This window comes from Urocampus carinirostris, chromosome 6 (genome assembly GCF_059441175.1).
Source record: "Urocampus carinirostris isolate Australia breed hairy pipefish chromosome 6, RoL_Ucar_1.0, whole genome shotgun sequence".
NCBI lineage: Eukaryota > Metazoa > Chordata > Actinopteri > Syngnathiformes > Syngnathidae > Urocampus > Urocampus carinirostris.
In genome coordinates this window covers 26862812-26889327 of record NC_142354.1, presented here as the reverse complement: position 1 = coordinate 26889327, position 26516 = coordinate 26862812, and the positions used below count along the sequence as shown (strand labels likewise).

Genomic DNA, 26516 nt, shown 5'->3' with positions numbered 1-26516 from the left:
AGAGCCATGGTTGTTGTCGTAACCCGGTCTATTTGCAAGCCGCTTTTCAATGGCTTTGCAAAAAAAAAAAAAATTCTGATTTCAAGCATTCTAATGAGGCTGCAGCTTCGGTTTCCCGCTTCTGAAGCAAAGCCGAAATGTTCAGGTGAGTTTGCGGCTGAGTTTGAAGAGCAGTGCCAGGGGGCTGCTTGATTTATGGAAGTGCAACTTGTTTTGTCTTTTGAGGGCACGTTCCTTTTTTTAGACACACCGAAGATCATTTTTAACAAGGACAGCTTGTGACTTGCCTATATGCTGCGAGGAAGTGAAGAAAGGATTTGTTTTCAAAAGTTGGTACTCAATAGGACTTAAAAAGAAATATACAGTCCAAGGGGGCAGGAGGAGAGGAAGACTGAAAAAGAATTGGGCCGACAAAATTAGGAAATGGACTGGTGCCAACATTGCCACTACCCAAGAACAGGCCAGGGACCGTCGACAGTGGAGAAGGCTGTCCAGAGTTGCGTCCTCATTGGTGCCCTGACGACCCATGAGGTCAAGGGATCTGTAAACCGATTTTATATACAGTGGGACCTCGCTACTTCGCGGTTCGACGTTCACGGCTTCAGAGCTTCGCGGTCTGTAATGGTTAAAAAAAAAAAAAAAAAAGCCGTGGGCTTGGAGCTTAATCTTTTATTTGACCCTTAAATACTTTTTTTTTTTTTTTAGGGCCGTCGCTACTTTGCAGATTTTCACTTTTTGCGGGAATCCCCCTCGGCCGATGACCCTAGCACGGCGTTCTCGTTTCCCGGTGCGCGGTTTCGGTGCGGTTTCCGCTTCACTGCCCCCCCCTAACCCCACAGGTCCCCCCAGCTACCCCGCGGCCGCCCTTCCGTCGGCCGGAGCCATCGAGGGCCGTGTAGCGCGCGCGGGGGCCGCTAACAGCGGCCTCCGCGCCAAGCGCCCGACCCGCTCGGCTTGTCGCGGTGTTGTGCGTATCGCGCCCGAATAGTACCCGCACCGCGGGTTAGGAGCTCGCTCGCGGGAGCGACCAAACGGCACCCGCGGTGCGGCATAAGTACAAGCCCTGTCGTGAATTTGTCTCCGATCGTCCCAGGTGGATGTAAAATCGCCCAGCTGTACAACTCTTAGCGGTGGATCACTCGGCTCGTGCGTCGATAAAGAACGCAGCTAGCTGCGAGAACTAATGTGATTTGCAGCTGCGATTGGCTGGCAACAAGTTCAGGGTGTCCCCTGCCCACTGCACGGAGATGCCTGGGATGGGCTCCAGCCCCCCCGCGACACTAATAAGGATAAGCGGTGCAGATAATGAGATGAGATTTTTTTTTCTTTTTGAAGGGGCATCGCTACTTCGCAGATTTTCACTTTTTGCGGGTGGTTTTGCTCCCCATTAACCGGGTCTAAAATAATAATGATTTAAAAAAAAAAAAAAAAAGAAATCCCTTTCCAGACCATGAGATGTATATATATATATATATATATATGTATAAAACTATGTAATCTCCAAGGGCGTAGTATTGGGACGTGTCGCCCAAAATATTATGTGATCACTTAAAATAATGCACCCTCAAAGCCCAGGCTAACCTACACCCTTGTTTGTGTCCATATACAATTCAAAGCCTCTTCAGTGCTTTTACAAATTTACATTGTGAAAAAGCTGCTTGTGTCAAATTGTTGCTCCCTGAGTTGATGTTTGTTTTGCAAAATTTTGCAAAACAGAGCAGTTGTTTCAGCGAGTACATCTCCGTGCAAGTCAAACTGTTGTCGGCGCCCTCGCAGATAACTCGCTAACTATGCGAGTTTCATAAAACGTGCGACACGTAACAGAAATGCCACATAGCAGCCCTGTTGCCATGGTAATGCGGCTGAATATGTTTCTTTTCACAGGAGACCGCATATTCTTTCAAAAAAACAACAACTACGCCAACTTTGCCTGCTGCTGTTTAGTCATCTAACAAGACTGAGCACATGGCTCTATGTCCTACTTTGAGAATGGACCTGGTTATGCGCTACACATGCCCTTGAGGAACACTGAGAAATGCATTTGGAAATTCCAGCAAGAACCATCACTGCTTATATCTGGGGTCATCAAACTTTTTGAAGCTGAGAGCTACTTTTTGTTACCGAATGGCGCAAAAGGGACAGCAGTTAGATATACATTTCTTGCTTAACAACTTATAGTGCCTAGTCCAAACAAAGTAGAGTGCCACTGCAAACCTATCAAGACCTGGCTGTCCCTCTAACCTTCCGGCCCAAACACTGAATTAACTAATCAGAGTAGCAACTAAGAGACCCATGATTAAATTGAATGACCTGCAGGCATACACAGCTGGGTTGGGACATTCTGTCTACGTATACGACAACTTTAAGTCATACTATGCATATATCTGCACTTTATGAAAGTGCGGCATTTAGAAAAAATACCAAAAGTCTTGTTTGGCGTTTGCAAGAAGCCACATGGGGGACACAAAAAACATTTGGAACAAGGTGCTCTGATCAGATCAGATTAATTCAGAACTTTTTGGGCTGAATGCATACATTACGTTTGGCTAAAGAGTAACACTGCACATCTCCCTGAAAACACCGTCCCCACTGCCAAACGTGGTGGCAGCATCATGCTCTGGGGTTGCTTTCCTTCAGCAGAAAGTGTGAAGATCGCTAAAGTTGGAATGGTTTAAAAGTAACAGTACAAAGGTGCTAGAACAGCTAAGCCAAAGTATAGAACACAATCCCATAGAGCGTTTGTGGAAAGATCTTAAAAATGCTGTGCACAATCAACAACAAACCCTAAGGAACTTGAGGTGTTTTGTAAGGAAGAACGGGAAAACATTTCTGTCTCAGGATGTGCAGACCTTATGAAGACATACCCCAAAAAAGGAGGTTGTACAAAGTATTAACTAGAAGGGCAACCCCAACTTTTCAATTTTTTATTTCTTCCCATAATATGAAACAGTGGTTACGTTTCTTTTCACAATTGTGTCTCACATGGTGTTATGAGAACAAATTTCCAGTTTTTTATCCGTAACTTTGAAGCCTGAAATTGTCACGGTTGCCCATTGCCCACACTTGGACCCGCCCGTTTGCCGCAGGCTGCTACTTGTTGCCTGATTGGCTTCCCTTCTATTTAAACTCAGTGCTCTCATTCACTCCTGGTGAGTCTGTCAACGAACCTCTGCACTTGCAAGACTTGTATTTTGACCCTGTCCGGTATCTTGCTCGAGTCTCCATTATCCGGTATTGATCCCGTCTGTCTCGCCCTGTCCAGTATCTTGCTCCAGTATCCGGTATCGATTCCACCTGTCTTGTCTTATCTGGTATCTTGCACCAGTCTCTAGTATCTGGTATCGATCCCGCCTGTCTTGTCCTGTGTGGAATCTTGCTCCAGTCTCCAGTATCAATCCCGTCTGTCTCGTCCTGTCCGGTATCTTGCTCCAGTCTCCAGTATCCGGTATTGATCCCGTCTGTCTCATCCTGTCCGGTATCTTGCTCTAGTCTCCAGTATCCGGTATTGATTCTGTCTGTCCCGTCTTGTCCGGTATCTTGCTCCAGTATCCAGTATCAATCCAGTCTGTCCGTCTTGTCTGGTATATTGCTCCAGTATCCGGTATCGATCCCGTCTGTCCCGTCCTGTCCGGTATCTTGCTCATGTATCCATTATCCGGTATCGATCCCGTCTGTCCTGTCCGGTTTCAATCTATTCTGTCCAGCGATCGGCAAATCGCTGGCGTTTGTGTTCCCGGGGATGACTGCCCCGTTCTCGTAAAATAAAGCATGTGTAAAAACGTTATGCGTCTGGGTGTCAAAAAAATCTCGGTAGGCCAATACCTTTGCAAGGTACTGTGTCTTATGTTATTAGCAGGTCGTTATTATTAGAGGTAGAATTAAAATAAGCACAGTCAACCACATAAACAGTTAAAAAATTTGAATTAACTTGAAAATTCCAATGGCCCATCACTGGTTGCCTTTTTACAGAACCTATTTCTAATATTTAAAAATTGAGTTTGCAGTGTCGTACACTGCAAAAACAATATTGTTTTGTTAGCAGATATTTTAACTTGTAAAAATGATTAATTAGATTGATTTTACCTTTTTTTTCAAAGTTAAATAGGAACATACCACTTATTTTAAATGTAAAAACTACTTTGATTCAGAAGTTATTGGATATGACAAAGCGCTTATTATTTTGAGTATTTTTCTAAAAGAAAATGTATTCATATGCTTTATTAATGTAATGTACATTTTTTATGTTTGTAGTTACATAATTTTTCTAAAAGATAATCCTCAAATAGGAATATTATTTGCCGCTTGCAATAAAAGGTAATGTTTTTTTTTGAGTATTTTTTGTTTAGAACCGCTTCGGGAAAAAGACTCCTTGTTGTGGGGAATTTACATTTCAGATCATTTTCTTCGGGTAGAATAGGGATTTTCCATTACCTCTCTACCTTAAGTTTCGTTTTCGTCATGCCCCCCACTTAATATGAAAGTGATTGTCAGCCATGTTGTTTTTTGCACTATTGAATCCAGCAAGCCATTGTCCCGTAGCTCATTTTTGCCCAGAATATTCGGTTTGGATAAAAGTGCTCATTTCAGCTTTTATTTTGACCGGCTCACAACTTGGATATAAAAAGAATAACAGATAGATAGAAACAAGCCCTTCTTTCTTCACCTGTAAAGAAATTTGGGTCCAAAATGAAGCTACCTTAGTCAAATGCATGGGTGGGAAGGAGGAAAACTGTTTACTTGCTAAAAAAAAAAATCAAATCATCCGTTTCCAGACTCTTGAGTTGAAGTTGATTGAAATCCTGGTTTCGTGCACTTGAAATCAAATTGTCCCGAATTAAGCGCTACTCTCTGAGCAGAATGAAGCCAATTTTAACCCACTGACTCATCTCAAGCAGCAAACAAGTGGCCACAGCACATAGAAAAACACTCCAGGCCTGCAGGCTCAGTCCACTGATGCACGCTCGGCCTTCCTCATATAACCTAACCTAGGAGAGGGCGACTATTTGAAGTCGGGGGCCACATTAGCTTGAAAAGTTTGACCAAGGGGCCCATCCCTGAGAGCGATCCCTGATTTTCATCTATAGAAAAATATACATGCAGACATCTACATGTTAGATTTCTTTATCTTTCTTTTTAAATCGATTAGATTCATCATGTCTTTTGGTAATGTTTCCATTGTATTTTTTTGTAGTATTTCAATAGTAGTTTGTTTAGTATATCTGCAGTATTATTCAGTATTATTGTACTTGTATTTTTGTAGTATTTTTATTGTAATAATTCCGTAATATTGTTTCTGTTGTAATATTTCTGTAGTAGTATTATTATATCATAGTGTTACTGTAGTGGTATTCATGTAGTGCTTCTGTAATTGTTTTAACTATTTCCATATTATTATTTTTGTAGTATTTCTGTAGGTTTTTTTTTTTTTTTTATGGGTCCATAGTAGCATTTTCGTTGTATTACAATAGTAGTTTGTTTAGTACATCTGTAGTATTTTTCAGCATTAATGTACTTGTATTTTTGTAGTATTTTTGTTGTAATGTATCTGTAATATTGTTTCTGTTGTAATATTTCTGTAGTAATATTTTTATATCATAGTGTTACTGTAGTGGTATTTTCCTAATTCTTCTGTAAATCTTTTTATTATTTCCATATTATTATCTTTGTAGTAATTCTATAGTTTTTTTGGGGGGATGGGATTTCCATAGTAGCATATCCATAGTATTACAATAGTAGTTTGTTTAGTATGTCTGTAGTATTTTTCAGCATCATTCTGTTTGTATTTTTGTAGTATTTTGGTTGTAATATATCTATAATATTGTTTCTGTTGTAATATTTCTGTAGTAGTATTTTTATATCATAGTGTTACTGTAGTGGTATTTTTTTAGTGCTTCTGTAATTTTTCGTATTATTTCCATATTCTTATTATTGTAGTATTTCTGTAGTTTTTGGGGGGAGGAATTCCAAAGTAGCATTTTTGTAGTATTTCTTTAGATTTTTTGTAATATTTCTGTTGACATTTTTCTTCAGTAGTATTTTTCTATTATAGTATTAGTGTAGAGGTATTGTTGTGGTATTTCTGTTTGTGTTTTTGAAGTATTTCCTTAGTAGTACTTTAGTAGTATTTCTGTAGTTTTTTGTAGTATTCCCATAGCAGTACTTTTCAAGTATTTCTTTAATATTTTAGTTATAGTTCTGTAGCTGTATTTGTGTAGTGTTTCTGTTGAAATCTTCATGCAGTAGTTTTTCTTGTATTATCATATTTGTATTCTGTATTATTTCTATAGTATTTTTTTCTTTTCAGAATAAAAGCAAATAATAAATGAGCTCCCTGTTCAAACGCACTAAATGTGATATTTAGTTCTAAATTTGGCACCAACAAATATTTTCATTAGTATTAACTCTTCTATATATTGTCATTATATTTTCACCATTTCTGTTTGGTGGGTCAGATGAAAAGCCTGAAGAGCTGCATGTGGCCCGCAGGCTGTAGTTTGCCCACCCTTGAACTAAAGGAACTCTGAAAGCAAACTCGCCCGCCGCGCTATGAAAAGCTTCTCTGTGCCACAAAGCCAGACTCCAGCTTCTTTTCCACCCACGTCAACTTAATCTCAGAGGCCTTTCTCCAGTTAGTAGTAGCAGTCTGTACCTAAATATACTTCCCTCTGTTTTGTTTTTGCCTCGTGCCGTTGATTTTACGTTCGTGTACAACTCGGACAGCAACATCGTTGACACACATGCAGACACAGGCAGAAAAACAAAAATGGATGGAAAAACAACCGGAAAAAAACTAAAAATAAAAATCGTCCGAAAAATGACATAACACTCCCCCAAAAAACATAAATGTAAAAATTTGAAAAAATATACAGAAAAGTATGTACTTCTGACTGGAAAAGTACAGTAAAAAAAATTACAAAAGTTAGTGAAAAGTGTCAACACTTACTGAAATGGAAGTAAATAGTATGAAAAGGTACTGAAAATAATAAAGTGTTGAAAAGTATGTAGAAGTATTAAAAAGTAAAAATTATCACAAGTATTAAATTAATCAAAAAAACACCTGAAAGAGTACCCGAAAACACGACCAAAAGTGAAAAAAAAAACAAGGAAAAACACCAGAAACAAACAGAAAACAACTAAAAAAAACGATCATCTAAAATGGATTCGTTTTATAAAAAAAAAAAAAAAAGATCAAATAAAAAAAATCCACCAGATGCTTCCCGCACCAATGGGGAACGTTTCAGGCAGCCAAGATTCAATCCGATTAGCGATTCAACTAGATTATAAAAAAATACAGATTGGAAAAGAAAAAGAAAACAATGAATGCTTCCCGCACCACGGAGGAAAATTTTGTCAGCCAAGATTCATTACGATTAGCCAGCACCTCTTGACTTGAATTTCTAATTCTGATTGGCTAATTCATATCATATCATCATTCAAACTGTACACCTGGACACCTGCTCTGCGTTCATCTACATCCTGCTGTCCCGCTCCTTTCGTCATGCATCTCTCTGTCTCTCTCTCTCTCTCTCTCTCTCGCTCTCGCTCTCGCTCTCGCTCTCACGCTCTCAGCCAGCAAGGCTTTTAATCAAGATTTAATCCCCTAAGAAAACGGGTGCGCTGAAAAAAATAAAAGATTGACTAATTTAAAATCCTGCTTACCTTTAAAATTAAACTGCTTTCCATTTCTTCCTTCTCTCGCTCTTCAAAAAAAAAAAAAGTGCAACACCACTTTTCGCGGGTTGCTATGGTCCCCATTACCCGGGAAAACCGAGGGATCTCTGCAGCATGAAATAGTATTGAAAAGTATAAAAACTTGCTGAAAATTATGTTCACGTACTGAAAGTAGTAAATAGTACATATTACTCAAAACTATGAAAGTGAACAAAAATTCCTAAAAACTAACCCAAAAAAACTACCAAAAAAGACATAAATAATGAACCTGAAAAAACAAATTGACCGAAAACCGACTAAAAAAGGATCAAACCCACATTAAAAACATATGTTTTCAAAAAAGGGTCGACAGTAACGAGTTCTTTTTTTTCCGCTCTCGTGTCGCTAATCCGACAGTGACTGTGACTGTTATTGGTTGCCGTGGTTACAAAGTCTTTGAATGCAGCACGGCAGTGCTTTACTGTTCCGTCAGTCGAAATGTGTGGGGGTGGGTTCACGTTTTATATCGCACAAATGTAGGCCAAATTCGTTTCCCCACCAAGGTTTAACCAGGGAATGGTCTGTAAAAAACGACGAATGTTTGAATAAAATACTCTAGACTCCCTAGTATTATAAACGACAGTAGTAACCAGAGTTTGTGTATTCGATAACCTGCACTTGACGAGCACTACAAAACAAAATCCCATTGGTGGATAATTTAGTTTTTATAAAAGAGTACATTTCCTATCTTTGTGTATTTTTTTTTTACTTTTTCCTTCTTTATCTCATTTAGCAAAATGATCTAGTATCTCCTATACTAGACAATATATGTATTATTGTCAGGACCAGAATGAGACAGCACCCACTTGCGTTACGTTTCTCGCAGTTTTATTAGGAAGAAAGGAAAGGATTGAACCCAGGATCTGGTGATCGCTGGTTGCGGGAAGCAGGTCGCTCTGAACGCGGAAATGGGACTTCCGTGGCGAGCGATGGCGGTGTCGGGAACGGAAAATACGGGTCAATAGCCAGGAGAGGAGAGTAGACATAGTCAGGATCAAAAAACGGGTCGAAGCCAGGGAACAGACGGGAGCAAAAACAGGAGGGAGTCAGGGTCAAAAAAAGCTTGCCTAGAGTAAACTGAGGGACTGACGGACAGACAACAGCTGACAGAAGGACGTGGGTTTAAATAGTGACAGGGAGCCAATCATAGTCCGAGGCAGTTGGTGCCAAAGGAGCCTGCACAAGTCCATCACATCGGTGTTCTTTTTATAGTTAAGATATAATATTTGAATGAGAACAATTAACATCCCTTTAGTACATTTTATTCGGAAAACTTTCAGATGGATTTGCTCGTCTTAAGTTTCTCTGCGTAGTTTTTCAACATTTTCTAAAATTTTTGAAAATAAGAAAATAATTCCAGAAAAAAACAGGCAATTTTCTTTTACTATCATATCTTGCTGCTCATTTATACATTTGTTTTTATTGTTTTCCTACGGAGATATTCATTTTTTTAAAATCCTTGTTATCACACTCATTTTAAGATATTTTTCTTATTTTACTATATATGTAACTATTTTTTTCACATTTCAAATACATTTTCTCATTTTGATTAAGTAGAAAACAGAAAACCTAATTAAAACATGGTTTGAATAAAAATATTTGAAAAAATAAAAGCAACTATTCTGCACAGTAGGAATGTTTTTTTTCTAGTTTTTTGTATAAACTACGACTACTTTTTATCCTGACATTCCTTTTATATTTTTTTATCTTTGAAATATTTATTACATGTTTATCCTGGACCACCTCGTCTAATCCATTTGGAAACAATGTTCAATACAGACGCTGCCCTACTTACGAACGAGATACGTTCTCAACAATCGTTTGTAAGTTGAATTTGTTCTTGGGTTGCTTCAGTGCTATATTTTGTATGTGTAAGGTTTGTACAAGTATGTTTAAGGCTTGTATAAGTAACCTGTATTGTTTTGTATTAAAAAATAAACATTTCATAAAGTAAAATGCTCTATAAAGATCAATAAAGTTAAGTTTAACTTACTTTTGGAAGATGGGCTTCAAGAGTTAGGATCCAACAATTTTCTCAACCGCACCAAGCTTTCTTATTCCACTTAAATTTCAAAAGAAACGACTCAACTCTTTTCATTACACTTTCCACCAACCATATTGAATGGATGCACGAGATATTAAACATTAAAAATGTCAAAGTTCTTTACATGCTGGAGAGACAGTATAATATGTTTACACATGAACTCGGAAGAGGAAGCAGATTTCTTCTTCGGGTGGATGTTGGGTGACCTCTCACAGCGCCACACGCCGGTAGAGGCGGGAAGAAAGCACTACAGTACTGTCCTGCACTCGGAAGAAGGTGCACGCAATGCAAAATCTAACAGCAATATCCGGATAATTTTGGACATTCCGAAAACTTTTTTCGTATCTACCGTTTTTGGTAAGTCGAATGTTTGTGAGTAAGGGAGCTTCTGTATTGTTATCAATGCCAATAAAGAGTATAAGTATAATTATAATAATAAAACACCCCCTCTTCTCCTAACATGCCAGACACACAGGAAGAAATGATGGCAAGACACAGCTTAACCATGTAACGAAAGGGACATAAGTAAGACTCATCCATACTGAAAAAGACAGTAGTAGACTCCTGCAAAAAGAGATGTAAAGCCCTTTTCTTTCTTCATGTATTTAGTAAAGTAAGGACTAAACCTGGCATTCAGTTGAGATAATATTAAGTCAAGTCAAGTCATGTTTATTTGTATAGCCCTTAATCACAAAGAGTCTCAAAGGGCTGCACGGATCAAAGACTATTGCAAACTACAGACTATTATGACACTCATTTAAAACCTACATGAGGGCAAAAAACACATATACATATTATCAACATAAAATATAGATTATTTCTATGCTATAGAGTAGAAGTGTGTTTTAAGCTTAGATTTAAACATGTGCACTGAGGTTGCAGATCGAATCTCAGGGGGAAGAGCATTCCACAGCACCGGGGCCCGGCTGGAGAACACTCTCGAACCTGCGGATCTCCTCTTGGCTCTTGGGATCACTACTAGACCAGCGTTTTCAGAACGAAGGCTCCAGACCGGAGCTTAGGGGGAAATTAAAGATATGAGGGAGCAAGTCCATGTATGATTTTGTATACTACCAACAGAACCTTAAAATCACATCTTAGGCTAACATGGAGCCAATGCAGGTTAGCTAAAATTGGGGTAATGTGATTAAACTTTCTTGTGTTGGTTGAAACCCTCGCTGCAGCATTTTGTACCAGCTGAAGGCTCTTGATTTTGGACTGGAGAGTAGTGGATTACAGTAATCGAGACGGGAAGTAACAAATGCGTGAATTATAATCTGAGACAGCATAGGACGAATTTTAGCAATGTTGCGAAGATGGAAGAAAGCTGTTCTAGTAATATTCTTCACGTGCGTTTGAAAGGACTGAGTCACTCTGGGTGATATTACATTTGTCAATGTTCAGAGCAGTTTTTGAGAACAGGTCACAGCATTTAGATGGACCAACAACTAACATTTTGGTCTTTTCAGAGTTGAGGAGTTGAGTGACATCCAATCTTTTATCTCAGTGAGACAGGCCTCCAAATTTCCACAATTTAATGTGGCAGATTCCTCCATCCGAAGATATAGTTGAGTGTCATCTGCATAGCAAGGGAAACTGATATTAAAAGAAAGAAAAATTCCAGCTCTCTTCTAGATGCCTTTCTGCCCCCCAAAATATACATTGTATTCCTATTGGTTCTCGTTTCCCCAAACAGCGACTTACATAACACCAGGATGTCGCAGGCGCTTCATTAACTTCTGATTCATAGGTCAACAACATCAAGCACACTGGAGCATGATGGGACTTTGAGTCATGCATTCCCACTTTTAAAGCCACTTTCAGAAAAGGAACTTTTTATCCCGGGAAGTTGCGGCAGCTAAATTGCACAAAATTCGCACCGATTTTCAACACGGGGAATTATATCAATTTCTTTAAATATTTTAGATAAGAATAATTGGAAAAAATGAAAATCTTGTTTTTAAAGTGTACAGTACACCCCCATATACATTTTGTTTTTTTTAGGCCTCTCTTTATGGTGTATTTTGTGTCCAAAAACGGATACAATTCAAACTTTTCAGTGTTTATGCATGGGTAGTCTCTAAGATGCCCGTCTACTATTGGTCAATGTCATATACAACGCTTATCTGCTATTGGTTTATGTTATGGCATCATGAAAATACATTTACGTTATTGGCTGAACTGCCTCCCACAATGCTTTCCCTTCATTCAGTGCAGAATCTTGTGTGCTTCATACTTTTCTGTATTTTTTGTACTGTATTAAACTTGCAGTTATCAAGAATTACTAAGAAGGTACACGCATCGTTACCCTCGCTTAGGAATACGTCCGTAACCAGTCAAAAAAATATAAATAAATAAGGAGGCGCTTAAAGCAAGGACATCTTCTAATCGCATGGCAATTTTCCTAAGTGAAAGTTTTAAAATCTGTTTTTTTTTTTTATCTGCAGTCGTCGTCACCTCCCCCATATGCATCCATCCGCTACTCGACTTGACCAGCTCAAGTCACATCACACTAATTGTGGATGAAATTAGATTTTTCTTTTACATGTATAAATATGTGTAATACATTAGAATCTACATGTATATGACACACAAATAGAATTTACTATGTACTGTTTTGTTATTTCAAGCAAAATTATATTTGCGGCCCCCTCTTACTTGATCATTTCTACACCTACTAGAACTCATTCCTTGTTCTACTTTAGGGGTGGGCAACTATTTGGAGTCAAGGGCCACATGTGACATGTTATTGTTCTTTTTAAATAGATTAGTTTCTTTAAATTGATTTTGAAACGATCACAATTAGAGGAAAATAGTACATAAGGTCTCTGTTTTAAGCACTTCATTTGTTATTTAGTTTTGAAGTATTACTGTAGGGTTTTTTCTGTTTTTATTTAGTATTTCTGAAGTCAGATTTTTATTTAATTTCTGAAGTTTTTTGTATTGTTATTGTGGTTTTATCTATGTGCTATTTTTAGTGTATTGTAAGTTGCACATAGTATTTCCATAGTAGTTTTTTTTTTTTTTTCGTATTTCTGTAGTACTTTGCTGTATTTCGAAAGTCAATTTTTGTTGTATATGTGTAGTATTTTTGGCGTATTTTTGTATTATTACTGTAGTTTAATGATTATAGTATTTTTGTAGTATTACTGTAGGGTTATTTTTTAAGTGTTTTTGTACTCTCTCTTGTATTTTTCCAAGGTTTCCATATAAGAATGTTTGTTGTATATCTGTAGTATTTCTGTAGTACCTTTGTAGTACAGTGTTACTGTATTTTTGTGTTATTTTAATAGGAGTATTTTTGTAGTATTGCTATAGTTGTAATTTGCAGTATTTTTGTTGTATATCTCTTGTAGGAGTATTCTTGTAGTAGTATTTCTCTACTAGTTTTTTATATTATAGTTAGATGTAACGGTATTTTTTTAGTATTTCAGTAGAAGTCAAATTGAAGTATTTCGAAAGCAGTATTTTAATAGTATTTTTGTAGAATTATTTTAGTATTTCCAAAGTAGTGTTTTTGCAGTAAATACATTTGTAGTGGCATTTTATAATGTAGTATTACTGTAGTTGTATTTTTCTAGTAATTCTATTCTATATTTTATTTTCAGAATGAAAGTCAAGTCAAGAAAGGAAAATAATATACGAGGTCCCTGTTTTTAAGCACCCCTAGCCACCCCTTGGTGGCGCCCCCGAGTACACATGTTCTTATTTTGTTTGAACAACAGATTAAATCTCTTCAAACTACAGAGAAATTGCACAAGCAACATTTTCTGTCCGAGGGTAAGCTTTTCCGTGTCCGATTGCTGCGCAATTCCTATAAATTACGCTTTTGAACAACTGAGAGGCACTCAATTAATCAGACTCCATTTGTTTAGGGCGGCTTTTAGGTGTCATTTGAGTAAATCGTTGGTGTCCAGACTATGACACGGGGACCATTTGCAGCTCACCAACCATACTTCAGTGGCCCTGTCACATTTATTAAAAGTGATATTTGCTCAAACTGGAAAAAAGGAGCCTCAAAGATTTTTTTATGACAATGAAACAAACATCCCCTTTGGAATTATGGCCAAAAAGGTCAAGTTTTTTTCTTCTTTTTTCTTACAAGCAAAAACACAGCCTCTTTATTTGCCCAGCATCCGATGTGACGTTCTGCCCTTTTCACGGTTGCTCACCAGTCTCGATTGTACAAAGTTATGAGGAAAAACTTTAGATTTGGCACTCCTGGAAATTAGGCACTTGTCTGATATCATAAAGTTTGTTAACCCAATTTTGGGGGGGTGACTTGAGGCAGAAAAATACGTACCATATTTATTTGTGTATAACTCGCATCCCTGATTTTTTATTCAAAATCGGTATATTATTTGGTTTCCTCTCTTTGTCAGCTCAAACCGAGTATTGTAACTGACAAACGTTGTTGAATAGGTGCGGCCATTATTAAAATTATTTATTGACAAGGTAAACTATGAACACAGTACCAACAATAAATTTACAGTTTTTATTTAATGTTTTTTTAAAGTCTGAATTTATCATCAGATACACCTGTTTCCCTTACCGTGTCTTTTTTATGTTTATTTACATATTTAGGACAACTTTTTTTCCCATTTTATAGCATTCGTCTTTGGTACTGTGAATAAAAAACAGTGTAATAATGAGATAAAATTGAATGTTTTTTCTTATGTAATTCTTATCATCGGGGGGCCAGTGGTTAGGATTTGGGGCTCAAACCACCGGACTTGGGCTTCAAGAGTTAGGCAACTCTTGAAGCCTAAGACGAAAAAAAAAGCGTTTCAAACATTTTCTCAACCGCATCAAGCTTTCTTATTCAACTTTCATTTCAAAAGAAACGGCTCGCCTCTTCTTTGCACTTTACACCAACCATATTGAATGGATGCACGGGATATTAAACCATAAAAATGTCATAGTTCTTAGTGCGCTGGAGATACAGTATAAAATGGATACCAATGTTGTAAGTCTTATGTATGACTCAGCCAAGGCATGAACCAGCGACCTCCCAGTCTCAGAGCGGGCGCCCTACCATATAGGCTACCGTGCTGCTTCTATTGTTATGCTTTTTCTCGTGTCTGTTGTTTAGCTAACTGCTGCTCGTTTCTGCCCTAGACTCTGTGTGACAAGCTTTATTTATTATTTATTATAGTCTCGTTTTAAGAATTACACAAAAAACTTTGTTCTTCCTATTATTGTTCATATTCTCCTTATTGTTTTTCACAAAAATTTCCATGCCAGTACAGCAACAAAAACACTTCTGCCACCTACTGGACAGTTCTTTGACTACAAGCTGCCCTTTCTACAGGTACTAATGAGTATTTTTGTTGATACGAGTGTATGTAATTTACATGTTTATTTTTTTAAAAGTCATAAAACGTTTTATAGGCACTAGGTTTTGATACTATGCAAACAAATTCATTTTTGCCACTAGTACATTTTTGCTTTGGAAAAAATTTATAAAATTGTTTTTTTTCCTCCCACGCTTATTTTTAGGGGAGCACCAATCTCAAACACTAGTTACTTTAATGTTAAAAAGCAAGTACGTTTTTTTTTTTTAATCTAAATAAATAATCTAACCGCACTTGTTTTCAACAAGCTATCTTCTGGCTTGTATTATTGCATTATTTATTTTCCACAAACATTCCGCTCAGTTCTTGCAGACTGGCAATACAATAATTTGCAACATTGTTCTTATTCAAAGACTCACTGAGGTCCCATTCGATTTTTTTTAATTAGTACTGTATACAGATATTAAAAATGCAATGAGGTTGGTCAGTGAAGGTCCAAAATGCAACCCACTGGAAATGTAGACCTTAAACTGGGTTAAAAAAAAAAGTACATTGAGGCTTTGGTACTGGGATCAGGGTTCGATTATCAAATTGCTTGTTTACGAAGCATAATTTCCCATATGAAGTAATAGTATTTATTTTTACATGTTTCTACATACATAAGTGTGAGGAAATTATTGTTTGATTATAGTTTGAATGTGCCTTTGTATGCTATTGTCCTCAAAAGTACCTCAACGAAGCCAAAGGTGTATCCAGGTGTTGTTTTTTGTTACAATTATACCAGCTTAGGTAGTTAATTTTCCCCTTCAGACACTGAGATTACGTAGAGCTCATTTAGAGATAGCGGCTGGCTGTCGCACCTCCCTAAAATGTACCCATCCTCCTTATCTATGCTTCATTAGAAATACACTGCATCATTGTTTAAGCTTACTGTAAATAATTAGCTTCTCTCTCTTCATTAGGGCTAATCTTTATCTTCCACGGTCAGTGAGCAGCTGACCGGATACTTTAACTTTTTTTTCTCATTTATTATGGTAGTGTGATACTTCGCGACTAGCATTATATTGTTTCATGTACTCATGTGATATTGGTAGGCCAATCAGAGGTGTTGTTTTACGCCTGTCTTTTGAATAAATGGGCCAGTAGTTATCGGAAGTGTGTGATTCCTCTCTGAGCTGATCTTGGAAGCGGATATAGGGGGCAGCTAAGGTGGGATGCGCCTCAGATTAAAGAGCTACCCAACTCAACCTCCGACTCAGAGTGTGTTTCATTTTTTAGCTGAATACAATCTCGTATTTTATTCTTGACAATAAGGCTGGGACAAAAGTCCATTCGCAAGTAGAGCTGTTTTTTCTTTTAAAGTATCTTTTTTATCTCTCTATTTTTAACTAATAAAGCAGGTTGGCAAACAAAAGTAATTATAATGGTTTTCAGATAGACTATTCAAACACAACAATTCATAATAACAATTTGTTTCTTTTTATATTAATAAGTTGTTTTTTTTTGTTTTTGTTTTTTTTTTACTGATAGAGAAGTTTGGCAAATTGGAGTTCTAATTACTATGTTATCGATGTAATAACAATGGTTTTCAGTTAACAACACAACACATTACAAATAAATTACATCCCTCCCCACACTTTAAAAAAATAGGTAAAAACTAATTTTCTTCCCATACAAAGGAACAAAATTTATATTTATCTAATAAAACGTGTACCTCTTGTGATTGCTCTTGACTTTGAATTTGTTGAGTATAAAAAAAGGTTAAAATTGTATTGTATTTGTATATGGTCGTTTTCTTTTTAAATTTTATAAATATTTTAATTTATATTTTTTATGTTTTTCAGTGTTAACGATTAACTGTTAATTTTGCTTTATATTCACCTTTTTTAAATCATTCATAATAATACATAAGATATGGATTAAACAACATAAACAACTCGAAGAGATATTTGGGAGACGACAGATGCTTTTAGTGAGCCAAGCCGAAAAGCCGGTTCTCTTAAAAGAGTCTGAATATCCTTTTTTTCGATGGACCATTAGATTTCGGTTTGATTCATTAAACTCACTTGCATATTGTTTACTACTGATGTTTATTTTATGATATTGTGTACTGTTTCTTTTTGTTGCACTTCAAGTAAAGGATATTGCCGGGGAGGTGCAATAATAATAATATTCTATGAGACAGTAGTGGCAAGCGCCCTCTTCTATGCGGCAGCGTGTTGGGGAGGCAGCGTCAAGAAGAAGGATGCCTCTCGTCTCAATAAACTGGCTAGGAAAGCGAGCTCTGTTGTGGGCAAAGAGCTGGACAGCCTAACAACAGTAGCTGAGAGACGAGCACTGAAAAAGCTGAGGTCAATCATGGACAATTCATCGCATCCACTACACAGCATTATCTCCAGACAGAAGAGCAGTTTCAGCGACAGACTGCTGTCACTGTCTTGTACTACGGACAGACTGAAGAGATCTTTTCTTCCTCATGCCATGAGGCTCTTTAACTCCACCCGGCAGAGTAAAGGCCCACATTAAACCACACCACCTACATTGGATATTACCGAATCTTACTGCAATATGTATTCTGTGTAGCACTATTTAGTTACTCTATATAACACGCTACAGTGGGCATTTGCACGTCACACTGGGTATTTGTATATTGTATTCTTTTGGCTTTATTATTGTATTGTTCTCAGCGAAGGGATGCTGCTGGAAATGTGAATTTCCCTTAGGGGATGAATAAAGTATCTATCTATCTATCTATCTATCTAAATATTACAAGGTTTTATAACACCACCACCAGCCTGTTCTTCTCTATTCAACTGACTCAAATACTGCTCGGAAAATTTCAAGTTCTTTGACATATAACTTCTCTTTAAAGTAACGGAAATGGTTGCTTTGTCTGGCAACGCGTTACTTATTTTATAGATATTTTATTTTAACTCGGTTACTAACTCAGACGTAGTGAGTCACTATAACTAGTTACTTTTTTAAAGAAACGTGCCCAACACTGATTATCATTTTATTTTTTCCAGTTTTGTTTGCCCGGCCGAATTGAAAATTAGTCAAAAATGATTTCTCAATGTTTCAAAACCATCCACTTCAGATTATATTCACTATCACGTTACTGGGAAAACAAAAATAAAAATGTTTTTATCTTCCTTTAGCATGGGGGGTGGCAACACGTAGCTCAGGAGCCACATGAGGCTCTTTAGCGCTTCCCAGCACTATTCCAAAAAATGTTTACACATTGAAATAGACTGGGGAGGAAAATATGTTTTGATTTTAATATGGTCACTGTAGTAGGATTAACATAACACAAACACTTTTAACGTTTTCTGGTGCCATAAAAATGTGTGAAATACTTGTAGGTACAGACACTCCCCTACTTACGGCCATTCGACTTACGTAAAACGGTAGATACGAACATCAAAGGAGTCCCGTGTTGTTTGTGTAGAAATAAACGCTCTCTAAAATTACAAACTACAGAAACTCGGCCCCCTTAGAGGTCATTTATTTCATCACAAGTTGTCTTTCCCATCGAAACAAACCACTACTACTACTACTACCACTAGTACATGGTCACAAATACATACAGACGCTCCCCTACTTACGACCATTCCACTAACGTAAAACGGTAGATGCGAACACTTTTTTCGGGATGTCTAAAAGTATCCGGACATTGCTGTAAGTTTGATTGTGTATGTGCACCTTTCTGAGTACAGGAACGTACTGTATTGCTTCTTCCCGCCACTACCGGTGTGTGGCGCTGTTAGAGGTCACCCAGCATCCACCCTGAAGAAGAAATCTGGCTTCTACTTCCTGTTTCGTGTGCAAAAATAAAAACGTGTACTTTGACGTTTTTATTGTTTATTATCTCGTGCATCCATTCAATATGGTTGGTGGAAAGTGGAAAGAAGAGGCCAGCCGTTTCTTTTGAAACGAAAGTGGAGTAAGAAAGTTTGATGCGGTTGTAGAAAATGTTTGAAACGCTTTTTTTCGGCCACTTTTTCTCAAGGAGGAGGACCTCTTGAAGCGCATTTTCCAAAAGTAAGTTAAACTAAACGTTATTTATCTTTATAAGGTGTGTTATTTTCTGAAATGTTTTCTTTAGTACAAAACAATACAGGTTACTTATACAAGCCTTAAACATACGTCCACAAACCATAAACAAACAATCCATACAAAATATAGCACTGAAGCAAGGTACGAACAAATTCAACTTACGAACAATCGTCCTGGAACCTCGTTCGTAAGTAGGGCAGCGTCTGGATAGCATTTTAACGAGGAGCTGGTACAAGTTCTAGAGCTACAAGCTAAACTCTGGTGCATTGCTTCTCCACTTTATTCTCTCTCACGTGTCCCAGGCTCCGCCCCTTTTAAAGGGGGTGCACCACCAGGCAATGCAGGTGGCCGTTTTCAACATATTGGCCTCGGACCCCAAAGGTATTAATAGAAATATATGAGGAGGACAAAGGATTCAACATTTCTCGGATCGAATTATTTGCATCTGTTGCCAATGCGGATGGATGGCCTTAATGTTTGCTCTGTAGAGAGAATTTATCAAATAAGAAAAAGAGTAATGTGGTAGAGTACCCGGTTGAAAGTGTGGGAGAAAACGTGTGATTGTGTCACTTCTCTAGAAATTAGAAAAATAAAAATTAAGAAGTGGATTGCATCTCCAAACTGCCGTAAGTTTAATAAAGCGGGGAAAACCGTTCCCAGATGGTAGCTACATGAAAGAGTCATTCCTCAAGATATCAGAACACCTATTTGCTTACTTCAAAAACAAATGTGAACTAATGCAGAAAATTAAAAACATGCCGCTTTCCACCAAGACAATGAATAAAAAGGCCATTAAAATGGCAAGCAACATCACTGAGGACCAAATCAAGGACATTCAGCGCCAGAATACTCAATTGCAGGGTTGGGTAGGGTTACTTTAACTTGATTACTTTCAATTACTTTTGGATTACTCCAATACCAAGATGCTAATAAAAGACAAAAGAAACTAAATATGAATAAAATTATGACTCACAACACGTGGTAAGCTTTCTCTCCTGGCTTTGATCTCTGATCTCCGGCAAAACTAACATAAAATGCAACAGAAACGAAATGAAAATAAATCCAAACAGCTTGCCAACTTCATTTTTGCCGTTCCGTGTATTCCGTTACTCCCCAAGCCTGCACAAAATTTAGTAATTGTATTCATATTTAGTTTCTTTTGTCTTTTATTAGCATATTTGGTATTGGAGTAATCCAAAAGTAATTGAAAGTAATCAAGTTAAAGTAACCCTCCCCAACCCTGCTCAATTGCCTGTGATGAGTCACGTGATAGGATTGATGGCTTTGTTGCATTTCTTTAATTTCAATGAACAATACTGCCGTTCATTAATATTGTAATTAAGTTAAACTTGAGGCGGTATCCCACAACAGAGTAGTCACTTGGTGCATTGTTATCCAGAGGATGCTCCGCATTAAACGTACTCATTGTGATCGTAGGGTAACACAGCTTATATAGATACAAACGTTGCATTCATTATCAGACTTATAAAAGGCTTTTGTGCTTTTGTATTTTTAGTCCAAAACAGCTTTTTCAACATCCTAGTTTGCCTACCACTGCTTTAGCATGTGGAGTTGTTAAATTTCATAATAGGGCGATTTACTGCTTTCTTTTTGTACTTTTTTGTCAAATTGGCTCTCAGAGAAACTCAATATTGAAAAAATATTTGCACGTATGTTGGTCAAGCTGTTCGTGTACATCTTACCGCAGCGTTATTTACAAACAGGATGAAACACATACCTGTCAAACTGTATGTTTTTGCCGTACAAAGTACGTTTACTATACATTTTAAGACGTGTACACGTACAAGAAAATCTGTACGGAAAAAGGCAAATTTGTCAATTATGGGTACCATCCGGTATACACCGACTAAGACGAAACGGCAAATCAATCAAGTCTAACAAATTCGCCGCGGTAGCCTCTATCTCGGTATCGTTTTTTTTTTTTTTGCAAACGAAGTGAGCGGTTTGATGCTACTGTGCGCATGCGTCTGCCGCCTCGGATTTCATGTGGTAGTTATGTAGTGAAAGGAAGTCCGTGTCTTTTTAGAGAACTGGCTTTTGGGGTTCAACTCATTAAAGAGAGCCGGCTCTCAAACGGCTCACTTGTTTTGATGCATTATATTACGAATCATTATTGTTGTATAAAGAAATTAAGAAATAATGGAAGTATAGAAGGAGAAAATGAAAAAAGACAGGTTTGTGGTTATCCCTTTAATCAGTATATTACCAACAATAATTTAATGCAGAAAATCAATTATTAATTTGAATAAGAAAATGTATTATTCTACCTAATTATATTTGCATGTATTTTTTCCCTCTAGAGTGAACAGCCAAGCTACTTAGTTGTTGAACTTTTTTAATAATAAACCTCATTCATGTCGAGCAACTCAGTATCTCACCACAAAATGTTAATTGACAATATATATGATATACGAAACACATGTACAATATGACATGTTAAACTACATAAATAAACACGTTTGAAAAAAATATATGGTGTAAATACGACAGCTTGTAAGGGCATGGAGCCGTGGAGGTTGACAGGTATGGATTCAGGCAAAGAAGGGGCTAGGTGACCGTTTAGCCAATCAGAATGCTGAGCATAATGCAAAATGAAAATCCGCAAAGTATCAAAACTGTGAAAGTAAACCGTGATACAGCGAGGATTACTGTGTGTATCGTCACACGTGCCTCATTGTCATCCAAATCTGCCTCCCTCGCCTTCTATTTCAACTGGAAACATTTTACTAGATTCAGATCGTGAACCAAATCTAGCACAGAACAGAAAAACCTGGAAAGCTGGATATGTATTTTTTAACTATAAAACCATGGAAATAGTGTCTATGGTTACAGTGTTACATGGCAGAATATGCTATGTCCCCGGGCAAATTTTGCCTTTGCAGAAAACGTGAACGAGTCAGACAGATTAGTGTCAGTGTGGCACAGGCGGCAATAGTAAACGTGTTATCCCCTGCACTGCTATTTTACTCGTGTTGGCTCGAAACAAAAAGTGTGACACACAAAAAAGTATGTTATGCCCTTATTTTGTATTGGAACAAATTGGCACTCGACACAAAAATTTTGGGGAATTCTTGCATCGGTGTTCAGGTGAAAAATCGGAACTCGAGCACCCGAACACAGGTACAAAAAATGGTTTATATTGTTTTATTTTTTTATCTTTATTATGTCAAATTTGAATTACTGTATATACTAGCATACAGTACATGCCGATTTTAGATCCTTAAAATACAATTCCCAAACCAGGATGTTGGCTTATATGTGCATATAAAGGAACACAGCTGGGCGTAAGACTGACATAGCCAGGTAAAGGCCCTTACAGTATCCTCGGTGCTGCCCCGGTTGTGTTTGAGAGGGAAAACATTTTATTGTGATTTACTGTGTTTTCTTGCTTTTTTTTCCCACAAGGAAAAGAGAAAAAGAGTGAGAACAACGATCGAGTTGCAGAAAAAAGTGATTGTGAAATACGAGAGAGGTGTACGAGTGTCTGCCATCAAACCGCTGCTCAATGTTAGAGTAAACACATGGGGTCGTAAGACAGACTATGCAATGGCCCGCAGCTTTGTGGTGTCTTCATGCTTCCCCTTGACCAACCTCTTTTTCCTGGTTAGTCAATCGGTGCCATCCTGATTGTGTGTGAGGGATCACATCTAATTTTATTGTGATTTGGTGCGTTTTATTGCCCCTAGAGTATGGATCCTCAGAAAGTTAGCGATAACAGCAATGATCTAGTCGAAGAAGGGAATGATTGTGAAACATTAAAATGGTGTATGAGTGTCTGCCGTCAAAGCACTTCTTAAAGTTACTCTTAATAGTTTAAATTAGTTTTATTTTTATTAATGATAGAGTATAATAACCTTTATCATCTACACCAGGGGTGTTAAACTCATTCTAACCGTGGGCCACATCAGCGTAACGGTTGCCTTAAAGTTCCTGATGTGACTTACAAATGTAAATGGATGAAATCTAAAAGAAATATAACTACTCCTTCATTTAAATTGATTATTTTTTTCAAGTCACAAACATTACTGGTGCATTGAAAAATGTCACTACACATATATTATACCAACTAAATATAAAAAAATAACAAAATCTTCTTGAGGATTTTTAGGATTAATTATTTCTCAATTCCACCTTTTGGAATTGGTATGGGGAAACTGCCATGTCGTTGCACTTAGCTGTCACATTGTGGGTATTGTAGTTTACAGGCATTTTGGGAAATGTAGTATTTTGTTAAAGCACTATTTTGACCCTTTAAATTTTGGACGCTCAGAAATGTAATCGCTTGCGAGCCAAATAAAATGATGAGACGGGCCATGAGTTTGTCCTTTAAGTATTTATAGCTGTTTAGGTACACATTTGATTCATATTTTGGTTACCTATTTCGAATAATATAAAAAAAATTTAAAGCCGGGATTTGCTTATATGTTATGTAGGCAAGTGAATAGGATATCTACACACTTAAATACTTATCTTTGTTTTGGTATTTGGTATTTTTTTGTATTTTGGGTATTTGTGGCGGTTTGAGGACATGTTTTATTAATATATTGGATATCTTGGACTGCAGATAAATGTATGAAAATAAATACTATTACTTCTATGGGAAAAATGTTTCCGCACTTGAACAAATTGGAGTTTGAACCTCGATCCTGAAAAGAGTAGTTCAGCATCACTGTATCAAAGTCCAGGGTGGTTGCAAATAAATTTCGATTAGTAGTATATAAAATGTAAATTTTTGTAGTTTATTTGAAAACCATTGTTATTACATTGTAACTACATTGTAATAACGTTGTAATTACAACACCTATTCACCAATTTAATTGGGGGGAAATATACACGGTAGGTTTTTTTTTTCCTTTTATTTGTGTTCGGAAGAGCACCACTTGCCAATTTCCCTCCTCATCTTCACCGGGACAAACTTATTCAAGTCGTTATGACAGCTCGCAGCATCAGCCTCAATGAAAGCGTGTGGTGCCAAGTGATGCGCACGCACTAAATACTCTCCTTATTGTGCTCAGTGCGTATTTTATACAAACTTGGTGGCTGTTTAAACTAATAATAAATCAAAAGCGGCGTTTTCACGGTGATTTATAATGTCCATTCTAAAAGCATGCAACTTACCTCGACACCAAATTCCGTCTTGAAACGCTCTCGAGTCAAAAGTGGAGTTTTCCCTCGCCGTGAAGATTTCTGTCTCGTGATTATGTTCAAATGAATATTATTTTGAAGCTCAGGTTACCAAAAAAATGGATACGAGTGTAGGCTCGAGTGCACCATCTGTTGTGCCGCTTTGCTTCGAGCAGGGTGGAGGAGCAAAAGGGGGGTTGGGGGTTTGGGGGGTGGGGGTTCAACGGTGGAGGGGGTGACGTGCGCGTGCTGGCTGACGTCACATCACTTTTGTGCACTCTTCATTTATATTCTCACTTAAACAGATAATATGGTTCAAACTGGGTATTAATTTAGTCATTATACAGCTGTATGTTTTCTCTTTATTGTTAACATAATAGAATAGATGGAATATACCTTTATCATACCTGTCAATCTCGACGGCTCCATGCCCTTACAAAATGTTATATTTTCCCTTACAAAATACAAAATTATCTTACACAATATTTTTTTTCAAACGTGTTTATTTATGTAGTTTAACATGTTATATTGTACATGCGTTCCGTTATATCATATATATTGTTAATTAACATTTTGTTGTGAGATCCTGAGTTGCTCGACATGAATGACGTTTATTATAAAAAAAAGTTCAAAAATGAAGTAGCTTGGACGTTCGCTGTTGAAGGAAAAACTAAATGCAAATATGTTTAAGTAGAATAATACATTTTCTTATTCAAATTATGAATTCATTTTCTGCATTAAATTATTGTTGGTAATATTGATTAAAGGGATAACCACAAACCTGTCCTTTTTCATTTTCTCCTTTTATACTTCCTTTTTTTCTTAACTTCTTTGTACAACAATAATGATTCGTAATACAATGCATCAAAGCAAGTGAGCCGTTTGAGAGGCGGCTCTTTAATGAGTTGAGCCGAAAAAGCCGGTTCTCTAAAAAGACACGGACTTCCTTTCACTACATAACTACCACATGAAATCTGAGGCGGCAGACGCATGCGCACAGTAGCATCAAACCGCTCACTTCGTTTGCAACGAAAAAAATCCATACCGAGATAGAGGCTACCGCGGCGAACTCGTTTGACTTATTTGATTTGCCATTTCGTCACAGTCGTTGTATACCGGATGGAAACCATGATTGACAAATTTGTGTTTTTCCGTACAGATTTTTTTGTACGTCCTACACATCTTAAAATGCATAATAAACATACTTTGTACGGCAAAAACGTACAGGTTGACATGTATGCTTCATTGTCATTGTTACAAAATGGGTTGAACATATTGTGACAACGAAATTGGACGTGGCACTCCAGAGTCACATTTTACAGAGAGGATGAATAAAACAAAGAAAATGAAGGAACAAAGAAGATAAAGGTTATAATTTACACAATATTTACACAAGAAAGTGTGGGCATATAAGGGTGTTACACAGTTTTGGGATTGTATTAGTCAATCAGTTCAGGGTGTCCCCTGCCCACTGCCCGAAGATGGCTGGGATGGGCTCCAGCACCCCCGCGACCCTACTGAGGATAAGCGGTGCAGATAATGGATGGATTGATAAATACATGCATATCTTTTACCTTTTTTAATACACATTTGAATTGTTTTACTTTTGTACATTTTTATACATACATTTATAAGAAAAATATAAAAACCAAAATAAGAATTTTTTTTTTCAAAAATAAATTTTTTTCTTACATTGTGTATTTATTTATTTTTTATTTTTATTTCATGCAAAAAGTGAGGAAAATATATAAACATCTGCAAATTTAAGATTCTGTTCTCATGCCTCAATGAAGAACGATAGCAAAGTGGAATTCCTTCCGGCTTCATTTAGTTGTTGGGGTCATGGCCGCTCTCCACTAATTATTATCCAAAACGTTCAGGAGTGATTTCTGGAGTGTTTCTTGTCGTCTATGCGCCCCTTTGTTTTTGTTTTCTCCGCATGCGGCCGAATTTCGCAATCGCGGCCTCGAACTCGACGTATCGCGGAGTTGGCTCTGAGGTTGCTATAGCAACACAACATCCGAAGCTTCCGTTGTCTTTTGGTGCGTTTGCTGAGGCGATGAGGAAGAAAATAGGATTTTGTAATCTGTCGGCGTCACAATACATAAGGGACAGTTGTTACTGTATGTAGGATTGAATAAATACCTACAAATATCCATCCATCCATCCATTTTTTTCTGCTTATCCGGGTTCAGGTCTCTGGGGCAGCGGCCTCAGCATACTATACAGTATATGCCATGTCAATAAATGCACACATAAATAAATCA

The 26516-nt window shown here is 37.3% G+C and overlaps 1 protein-coding gene and 1 pseudogene across 2 annotated transcripts in view; one reads left to right on the top strand and one right to left on the bottom strand.

Annotated features, from left to right (window-relative positions):
- The window catches only part of camkvb (CaM kinase-like vesicle-associated b), a 52121-nt gene extending 27844 nt beyond the window's left edge, over positions 1-24277 (bottom strand). Inside the window, exon 1 of one of the 2 annotated variants that reach the window (XM_088338521.1) lies at positions 24244-24277. The gene's annotated coding sequence lies outside the window, so the exon portion shown is untranslated. Of the gene's footprint in view, positions 1-7659; positions 8006-24243 lie in introns of those variants that run through there. The other variant, XM_088338520.1, reaches the window with a different exon arrangement.
- On the top strand, positions 1120-1265 carry LOC148364429 (5.8S ribosomal RNA; annotated as a pseudogene).
- Positions 24278-26516: the final 2239 nt, after the last annotated feature.